The following is an 11,361-nucleotide window of genomic DNA, read 5'->3' on the forward strand; positions in this document are numbered from 1 at the left end:
TGTGTGAAGAGCTGACAGTTGTAGTCTTTGCAGCAATGGACACATGGGAAAATTCAGTCACTGGTGGGCAGAAGCAAAAATATACCAGCCTTCTCTCAAATTTTAAATAACAACGGCACATTGCTTTTATATTTAATAAAATTAAATCTTTGGTGGGAAGATGTGTATGAACTTGTGTGTTCACATACTTTACCACTCTAATTATGCCTTCTATTCATAAAAAACTTAGAACGCTGCTGAGTTAATTATATAAATGAAGCCTCACATTCATGATATATCATTTTCTTAGTATAACTGGTTATTCCATAGGATTCCTGGTAATTCTGTTTCCTCTCTGGATGGTTTTGGAAAGTATGTATTGACTGAACCTGTCTACAGTGCAAGCATTGATTAACATGCACTTCTGCCTTGTTTTAGAATGCACAGATTCTGGGACTGTCATTTATATCTAATGTACAGTATAAGATAGGTATGCCACATTAACTGGACAATGAAGGGGAAATTATTCACAATGCAAGAAAGTTGTTGGTATTTATTTAGACTCTCACCTGTCTCTAAGGTAGGTCATAGTGTACTTTTAAAATTACAGCAAGAATTTTGGATAGATATCTCCTTTAAAAGCTGGAAATTGTACTTGCATATTATAGGTTTTTACTTCTGAAATAATTAATTGGCCATATTTAATTCCCTTAATACCTAATAAGAACACCTATTGGTATTTACTCACATTTCCTGGTGTGTACATTTTTCTTTTAGAAAAAAAAGGTTAGCTTTCAAGACTGTGGAACAAAAAGTGATTTATGGGTCCCTATACCTCTGGTATTTGCGGAAAAGTAGCTCTGACCTTGAAATGTCCCTGTTTGCATTGGAACAGCTAGTTCCATTTAACTTTTAAAAAGAGAATTTGAAATTGAGTTACATTAATTTTCCATACAATGTATTTTGATTATGATTTCCCCTCTCTGAACTCCTCTAAGATCCTCCTCGCCCCTGACAGTGTTACATTGAAGTTCCCCTAAAGCAGGGAGGAAAATAATTGCTCATCCACAGAGGACCTTCTTGTCCCTTGAAGTGCTCTGCAGTGGCACAGCTGTCTTCACCAAAGAGCGATATCCCAGGAAGCCAGCGGCCTTTAATCGGGTGAATCTTAGTGAAGACAATTAGAGCCGGATTTCATGGTGTCCAGACACCCAGAACATAGAAAGGCAGGGTCTCATTTTCTGTTGGGACATATTTTCCTGTTTCACATTTAGCATAGAGGGATATCTCATGCTGTGGAAGTAGGACCCAGTCAGGTGTCATGGGCACACAGGCAAAGCCAAAATTGTCAGGAGGAGCCTACCGGATTCAGTATTGATGGAAGAAGGGCCAGGGAGTTCCCCTTTTTAACTTTTAACTGATGAGCACTGAAGTTCAGTAATTTTCTTGGCCATGAGCATGGAAAGTGTCTTCTTCTTGTGTGCTATTATTTTTGCTTTGGCTTTGTACGTCAGTGGGCAGTCAGTAGCCTAAGAATGGCTGAGTCCCGTCTTCTGTTGACAACATCATCTTAAAACATCCTGGCCTTCTAGTCCATTCTGAGACCTACGATAAAGTTGATGATGTTAGGTATTTCAGCTGCTGAAAGGGATGAGGGTGAGGGAAGAGAAATACATCCCACCTTAAATGAACAGCAGGTCAGTTTCTCTTTATATCAGCATACATACCACCTTAAATGAACAGCATGTCAGTTCCTCTTTATATCAGCATAATTATGTATTGAGTTCAGTAGAATCTGACGGAAAGGTGGAGGAAGCAGCGGGGACAGACACCATATGACAACAGAGAGACAGAGCCTCTTCATCAATTTTAGTCACCAGCCCGTCTTCAGCATGGTCAAATGTAGGTTCAGTGGTTTTACCAAAAGGGATATTCATGTTTTTGTGAAGTAATAGAGGCAGCTGTTATTATAACTCACGCTTGAAGGCTGCTGTCTATTGCAGAGTTGGTATGAAGCTAATGGTGCATCACCCAGGCCTGTGACCCCCAAATGACTATTTTTAAGTCAAGCCAGGGCAAGAGAAGCTAGGACATTTATTCAGATTTTCCCTTTTTTCTGGGCAATTAGTTATGAAAGGACCGTGGTTCTGCTTAGACAGGACTGCCTGCTGGAAAACTGAGTTGATTCCAGGGCATGTCACGGAATGAGAGTTTTCCTCTTTTTTGCCCTCTTCTCCCAAGAAGAGTTCAGTAGAGCAGACCAAGCTCTCATCTACTAGAAGACGAAACCTATGTATTTTGTGGAGTAAACCACACAGCAGCTTCATGTTAGCTCATTGCGATATAATTTCCATGCACATTTCTTAAACACCTATGCACACCCTCTATGTAAAATCAGCCATGTTCACACCTGCATCCATGAGGTAGATTTGGGGCCAACTGCCATCAACCACATCCTTCCCAACTGTTTGTGGCAAGGTTTTGTTCTTCTTTTCTCTCCTTCCTAGATATCCTTTCTCCTTTATCAGAGAACATTTTATTTTCCTACTTATACCCTGAAATATTGTTTACAAGAATCTGATTATGACCGTATGCTTCATAACATTAAAAGTAAAATAAAAACTAATAACAGTGAAATGTTCAAGTGGGTATTTTTTTTAATGTTTTCATTGTTTGATTAGGCTAAATTCCTTAAATCATTAAAAGGCTTTTCAAGGCAGAATGGCTCTATAATTCTAAGGCACTTAATAAAACACTGTTCACTTGTCATTTAGCAAGACTTACCAACAGAACAACAGAGCCCTCCATGGATGTTTGGCAGTTCATTTTCTGTCCCTCTGACTTCCCAGTGTTGTACTTTGTTGCCCAAGACAGTAAGCACTTGACCACAAGTTTTTAAAATAGGTTTTTAATGTTTATGGCTAAATTACTCCCCCAGAAAGTGTGTGTGTGTGTGTGTGTGTGTGTGTGTGTGTGTGTGTGCATTCTTTGCTTCTGTATGTATATATATGGGTACATGTATGTGTGTATGCCTGTGGAGGTCAGGGGTTAACGTTGGAAAGCATCCTCAGTCACTCTCCACCTTGTCTTTTGAGGTAGTCTCTCACTGAATCTGGGTAGAGCTCATCTATTTTGTAAAACTAGCTAGCTAACAAGCTCCAGGAATCCTCCTGCCTTAGTCTCTCCAGGAATTACAAATGTCTGCTATCACACCCACCTGGATTATGGGGGTCATGTTAGAGATCAACTCAGATTCTCATGCTTGCAGTGTAGGCACTTTTACTTAGCAGACCACACCTCCAGCTCTCGCACAACAAACCTTTTCTGATGCTGAATAGCCTGGTTTGTTCGGATTTTCATGAATGTCCCCTTTAATCACAGAAACTCCTTGTGTATTGTGCAAGTTAATATCGTCACTTCTGCATATAAAGCTGTTGTCTGTTAAAATCAAGAGTAAACAGAACAGAAGTATTTCCTTGGGGAGAAGAGGGTGCAGTGAGAATTTGACTCTCATATCTGAGATGGTTAAATGAGTGAGGCATTAATAGGAAACTCAAAGCACAAAGAGGACAGAGAGGGCTAAAGCAAGGCCATCTTCCCCTCCTCTTCCTTCTCCTGCTACCTCTCCTTTTTCTCCTTTTCCATCTTCTTCTTGTTATTATCACATCTCAGTAACATAACTCTAGACACTGGGAGTCTAAAACCCAGATGATCTTTTTGCTGGTTATTTGCTTCACTCCTTGCCTTATTGGTGGCCATCCCTTCCCTGTGTCCTCATAGTCTTCTATCTGGACATATCTGGGTCCTAATTTTTTGTTACAAGGGCACCAGGTGCATTGGTGGAGAGTCCATTCTTATGATCTCATTTTGCATTAATTATTATAACTGGCCTTGGGAAAAGTGAAGATATTCTTGAAAGACACTTGCATATTTTGATCTGATTACCAGAGTATTGCAACTACAGATCCCAAAGAAATCAGAATTTCTTGCTTGGAGAAAGAAAAGGCACCAGTCACAGAGGGAGTTTGTCTCCCAGAAAGGGATGAACAACTTTTCAGACAACTTTACAGGGTCAGACTAAAGATCATATAACAATGGGTCAATGATGTGGGACACTACCCTTTGATTAGGACTGTTTAGATGTTCATATTTCTGTCTCTCTAAATTTTAATTGCACTTCAGTACCCCAAAACTATGATATTCCTGAATATCTTTTCCTCTATCCACATTTTCTTAATGACATTGAAGTAACCTCTCTCTGTCTCAATAGTGACTTGGCTCCTTTATTTGGCTTGTTAAGGATGGGCCAAGTTCAGTAACAATACACAGGTGCATAGGGTTGCATAAATCAGAGAGCTAAGACTGGAATTCAGGACATACGATTTCTACTCATAAGGGCTTCTTTTTGCCCCTCTCTACTCAGGGAGCCCTGCTTCACCCCTGTGTCTCTTCTCTTCTAACGCCAACACGTAGTGGGGAAATTGAATCAAATGTTCTCCTATTAGCCGCTCTAAATTGCTGCAACAAAGCTATGCTTTACAAAGAATTGGCTTTCCACCCACGCCTACTGTCAACATTGCTATTCTCTGTACTGCCTACTCAACTCTGTATAAAGTGAATATCCTTCATCCAAAATGCTTGGGGCCCACAGTGTTTCAGAATTTCTAAGATGTTGGAGTATATGCATTATATAATGAAATATTAGAATTGGATGCAAGCCTAAACACAACTTTTCACATTTACTTTATACATATAATATGCACTCGTTTTAAATAGTGGTTTTAGTAAGCTTGTGTTTTAACTGTGACCTGTAACGATGTCAAATACCTGTGACATTGGCCTGAGACATCTTGTTGATAATAAGTTTTGAATTTGGCAACATTTCGGATCAAGGATGTTCAACATATCTATTCTAGAGCAATGCAATACAGAATTAAAAGCTTCCTTTGCACCAGTGTTGGTGAGAAACTATCCTCATTGTCTAAGCTTTAATGCGATCATTTGATAGAGTTTTATCCTCCATGCTGAATAACTGCTTCTCTGGGAATTGAAGGCTAAGCGTTTTTAGTGGTATAGGTTGCTGGATCAGTTTGTTTCTCATTGCTGTGATAAACACTGCCACCCAAAGCAACTTAGGGAGGAAAGTGTTCATTTGGCTTTCACTGTCATGTTACAGCCCATCTATAGGGGACCCCAAGACTGGACCTCAGGTAGGAACCCAGAGGCAGGAACTGAAGCAGAGAACACAGAGGAACACCGAGACTGGCTTACTGTCCATGGTTTGCTCAGTTACTTTTAAATGCAGTCCTAGAGATGGCACTGCCCACAGTGGGCAGCAGACACTATTACGATGGTTATCTTGATCACAACTTGGCTGGATGGAAAGATATTTAGGAGATTGGCGGTTTACTTCTGGGTATGTTTGTGTGGCTGTTTGAAAGATGATTGGTGCGTGGAGTAGCAATGATGGATAAAGACCTGCCCTGAACGTGGGCAGCACTGTCCAACTGAGTTATGGGATAGAACAAAACAGAAGATGGAAGAATTCAGCGGGCATAAGCCAGCTCCCTTTCTTCATGGTCAAGTGTGTCTATTGGTGTGGCCATCGTCTATGGCCACCAGACTGGAGCTTCTTCAGAAGGGGGAGTCTAGGCATTTAGCCTTGACCTGGGGTTGCGTCTCTTCTCTTCTTGTTTTGAGACTTTCCCGTTTCATGAACTAAGCATCTAAGGGATTTGCTGGGTCTTCATCATATGGACAGCCACTGTGAGCCTATCTACCCCCAACTGTGTATCCAATCTAAGAAATTCATGTCTGTAATTACACATATTCTATTGGTTCTATTTCAAGACTCCAAATACTATACCACAAGTGGTCCTCCGTGAAGGGTACTCATGTTATGAAAGGGAGCTTGCTTCCATTTTATCCTTTGTGGAATCATTAATTGGCCTATAGGGAAGGCCACATGCATTCATTAAGAATAGATTAAACATTAAATTTTAGCTAAGTATAATGGAGATGGTACAAAATCACATTAAGGCTTCTGAACGTTTGGGTGAGAGGAGGACCTGAACAGAGTGGATTATGTGATAGAGCGTAATTTATGTTAACATGTTCAGTTTAACCTGATAGGGAGATCTGGTAGAATTTTATATGTTGTACTTTGTAAATTACCATTAATTTCAAAAGGGGAAGATTAGTGGTACATGTCGACCTTTAAAAATGCATAGCTAATCGGATCACTGATAGTTAAAAATGAGTAGATTTAATTATCTGAACACAAGAGGGCAGCTGTGTTCTATTCCTGAGCACTGTTTGGTGCAGCTTATTAGGAACAAATTGAATGTGTGCGCAATTAGAGTGATAAATTCTGATTACAAAGAAATTTCTTATTATATGGATGTAATAAAAATTATTTAATTAGAACCCAGTTAATTCTGCTTTATACCCCTCAAATGATCACTGACAATGGTTGACAGGCAATAAAGAAGTGAATATCCTACTGATTAGCCTTGCAGCAGTGTCTGTGTTTACCCAGAACCTTCTATTAATGGCTTGGGAGTCATTTGACTTACCTGGAACTGGAGTTGGGACTTGAAAGGAGGTATTCCTAAAGTGTTGAATAGTTTGTTACCCTTGGGCAGTGTGAATATTCTGTGCAGAACTCAGCAACCCTATAGGATTAGACAAAATTCGTTTAGCTTTTGTGACATGCCATATATCTTAGAAGATTTTCACTTTATGATATCATTGATAGCAATCATTTGCATTGTATCTGAAGTTCTTGCATGGCTTCTATGAACTGGTCCTATCCAATGATCATGCAGGTCCTCGGTGCTATGGTAGTGCAGCCTGAACAAGGGATGCCTAACATGCTACAGGTCTGAATATGTCCGGTTTAAGTGGCTGTACACTATGGTGGGGATCTGGGGAAGAAGTAACAGGACAGTAATGGAGCTGTAGTACATCACCACGCTTTAGGAAGAATGGTATTGGCTTGGGCAAGATGTATAAGTTTTGTAGAAATGGGAGCCATTGACCATACAGAGCCTCTCCCAAAGTATATGTAGTTAGCTAGTTACTAAATTTCCATAAATATTTATTACCTCAATGTGGTATGTTTCAGGTTACGATGAGTGCAAACATGCATGCAAGGTTCCCTGTCAAGTTCTAATTCATCAGGAGTGATGTGGGATAGGTTGTGGTCTAAGTGAGTACCTAGATCACCAGAAGGACTCATTATGTTCCTAGGAGGAAGCTCTTTTGGCTGTGAGAGCATTTGTACAAGTGTCAGTTTGGCATGCTGATTTGACAAGTTCACATTGACACCAACAAAGCTGGGAATAGGCCCCACGGGAAAGTCAGGACTGTGGTAGACAGTGCGGGAGACCTCATAGTGAGACAGTGGAACCACTGCTGGAAGCAAGATGAGTGCAGACTGGGATGTGGAGCGGGCTAGGAATTCAAGAGCTGTTTGTAGGACCATTCACACAAAAACTGGGCAAAAGCGTGTGTCCTTAGATCTAGGGGGTTAGTTGCAATCCAAGTGGCAGGGGAAAATCAAAATTTCATGTTCAACTAGCACATGTTCAGGATTTTCTAGCTAGGAAGACAGAATGTTGGGTCATTCCAAGCACCATGGCATGTGGGCTTATCTGGTGAGAGAGAACAGACAGGTGCCTAAGTAATGACACAGAGGAACCAGGAAAAGCATCCAGACCAGAGAAAATACCACCCATGAAACTGGATGTTGTTGTGACCACATCCTAAGTGGTAGTTTGCTTTTCATGCCAGGTTAAAGCAATCTTCTGGGTAATGGCAAGGGCTTTTATAGCTTCTGGTTCCCTCAAGTCTGAGAATTCTGACAAAATAATATGAACTATCTGACAGAGAATTGCTACAGAAGACTAATGGAAAAGGAGAGGCAACTTTAACTCGTGTCATGAGATCATGTCGTCAGGTACAGCCAAGTTTCATCCCTGGGTGTTGATGGAATGTGGATATGTAATCAGGGAGTTACCACTGGGGATCTTTGAAGAATCGTGTTCTACAAGAGGATGTGCGCGCTGCTGACAGGGAAAAGTCACGAGCTCTCAGGAGGAGAACACTGCAGCAACTACAGACAAACACATTTGGTCAAAGTTTGGTCCAGTCTTGAAGGACTTCTGAGCAGATGTTTCATGAGCACATCGAAAGGAATGTGTTGACTGCTGGAAGTTGTGGAGTCACTCGGGGCAAAGTGTTCCAAAGCAGCCTCATCTTTTGTGAAAGGATGTTACTGATCTGGTGGAGCACATGTGGGAGACACAGCTCATGTGTTATGAAAATATGGGGCAAAGCATGGCCTGTCTCAATGTCATCATGGAAAAGATAACTAAATATGCATGGTAATTAAGGAATTATTTCATGTCTGGGAACCATTTGGAAACTCTGTATTAAGACTGGAAGAAAGACAGTCAGTTGACAATGACATTTGTGAGAGGCCAATATGCTTCTTATAGATACTAAAGTGTCTAGGAAGACAAGTGAAAACACAAAACAAATTAGGGCTGATCAGCACAGAGTTGTGAGTAGAAAGAGTGATTTCCACAAAGTTCAAAACTGAAGAAAACGAGGGTCATTTTATTTACATGTGCATGTGTGTGTCGTTGGTGGTGGTGGCGGTGGTGGTGGTGGTGGTGGTGGTGGTGGTGGTGGTGGTGGTGGTGGTGGTGGTGGTGTGTGTGTGTGTGTGTGTGTGTGTGTGTGTGTGTGTGTGTGTGTGTGTGTGGGGTCAAGGATAACTTACCTGATAGGATTATTTTCACTATTTGGAACCCAGGGGTTGAACTTGGGCCATTGGGTTGATGACAATAACTTTACCTACTGGACCATTTTGCCAGCAGGCGCTCTCCTGCTTTTTTTGTTCTTGATTATTTGGTACTTGGTCTAGAACCATAGAACCTATAAAACTATGAAACAGGATACATCATCTGCACAGGGACAGATAGCTTTAGTTACAAGAACAACCAAACCTAAGTCCAGCAGACAGATCATAACATTTTTCTAAGCAATATAAAAGACTGTAGATAAGTGGAAGACATTCTTCTTGAATGGGAGCATTAAGCATTACAAATATCTTAATTTATCCATAATTGATTGCAAGTTTAGTAAACCTTAAACAAATCATGAAGAATTATTCTTTGAACCTAGCAAAATAGCTTCTGAATGAATCTAGAAGCATAAACAAGAATGGAAAATTGTAGCCATTAAATTTAAGAGTTGATGGTTAGAAAGTTACTGTAGTATGAATGGATAAGTGGATAAAAATGGTTTAAAAGAAATTTATTTCTCTTAGAAAAAATTTAAATACCTATTGCCAAAATAAGCATCAGAAAAAAGCAAAAGTATTTAAATATTCAAAATAAAGAGAATAAGACAAGTATTTGAAGATATTGAAGAATTGCCAAGTTTATTGGAATGGGAGCAACCCAAGTACAGAAAAAGGGCTGTTGATTTGAATATTAACTTTATTTTTTTTTTTTTTTTTTATAGATTTTTTTTATTAACTTGAGTATTTCTTATGTACATTTGGCAAACATCCTTCCTCCCCCCTTCCTTATGGGTGTTCCCCCCACCCCTCCCCATTGCCACCCCTCCCCCGACAGTCTAGTTCACTGGGGGTTCAGTCTTGGGACAGGGCTTCTCCTTCCACTGGTGCTCTTACTAGGATATTCATTGCTACCTATGAGGTCAAGTCCAGGGTCAGTCCATATATAGTCTTTAGGTAGTGGCTTAGTCCCTGGAAGCTCTGGTTGCTTGGCATTGTTGTACATATGGAGTCTCAAGCCCCTTCAAGCTCTTCAGTTCATTCTCTGATTCCTTCAGCAGGGGGTCCCGTTCTCAGTTCAGTGGTTTGCTGCTGGCATTCGCCTCTGTATTTGCTGTATTCTGGCTGTGTCTCTCAGGTTGATCTACATCCGGCTCCTGTCGGTCTGCACTTCTTTGCTTCATCCATCTTGTCTAATTGGGTGGCTCTATGTATGGGCCACATGTGGGGCCAGGCTCTGAATGGGTGTTCCTTCAGTCTCTGTTTTAATCTTTGCCTCTCTCTTCCCTGCCAAGGGTATTCTTGTTCCCCTTTTAAAGAAGGGTAAACCTTCACATTTTGATCATCCGTCTTGAGTTTCATTTGTTCTAGGCATCTAGGGTAATTCAAGCATTTGGGCTAATAGCCACTTGTCAATGAGTGCATACCATGTGTGTTTTTCTGTGATTGGGTTACCTCACTCAGGATGATATTTTCCAGTTCCAACCATTTGCCTATGAATTTCATAAAGTCGTTGTTTTTTGATAGCTGAGTAATATTCCATTGTGTAGATGTACCACATTTTCTGTATCCATTCCTCTGTTGAAGGGCATCTGGGTTCTTTCCAGCTTCTGGCTATTATAAATAAAAGGCTACGATGAACATAGTAGAACACGTGTCTTTTTATGTTGGGGCATCTTTGGGTATATGCCCAAGAGAGGGGTATAGCTGGATCCTCAGGCAGTTCAATGTCCAATTTTCTGAGGAACCTCCAGACTGATTTCCAGAATGGTTGTACCAGTCTGCAATCCCACCAACAATGGAGGTGTTCCTCTTTCTCCACATCCTCGCCAGCATTTGCTGTCACCTGAGTTTTTGATCTTAGCCATTCTCACTGGTGTGAGGTGAAATCTCAGGGTTGTTTTGATTTGCATTTCCCTGATGACTAAAGATGTTGAACATTTCTTTAGGTGTTTCTCAGCCATTCGGCATTCCTCAGCTGTGAATTCTTTGTTTAGCTCTGAACCCCATTTTTTAATAGGGTTATTTGTCTCCCTCTTGGTCTAACTTTTTGAGTTCTTTGTATATTTTGGATATAAGGCCTCTATCTGTTGTAGGATTGGTAAGGATCTTTTCCCAATCTGTTGGTTGCCGTTTTGTCCTGACCACAGTGTCCTTTGCCTTACAAGCTTTGTAGTTTTTATGAGATCCCATTTATTGATTCTTGATCTTAGAGCATAAGCCATTGGTGTTTTGTTCAGGAAATTTTTTCCAGTGCCCATGTGTTCAGATGCTTCCCTAGTTTTTCTTCTATTAGTTTGAGTGTGTACGGTTTTGATGTAGGAGGTCCTTGATCCCTTGGACTTAAACTTTTACAGAATTTGATAGCATGGATCGATCTGCATTCTTTACATGTTGACCTCCAGTTGAACCAGCACCATTTGCAGAAAATGCTATCTTTTTCCATTGGATGGTTGGCTCCTTTGTCAAAATCAAGTGCCCATAGGTGTGTGGGATTCATTCTGGGTCTTCAATTCTATTCCATTGGTCTATCTGTCTGTCTCTTGTACCAATCTCATGCAGTTTTTATCACA

This window comes from Rattus rattus, chromosome 14, assembly GCF_011064425.1.
Source record: "Rattus rattus isolate New Zealand chromosome 14, Rrattus_CSIRO_v1, whole genome shotgun sequence".
NCBI classification, from domain to species: Eukaryota; Metazoa; Chordata; class Mammalia; order Rodentia; family Muridae; genus Rattus; species Rattus rattus.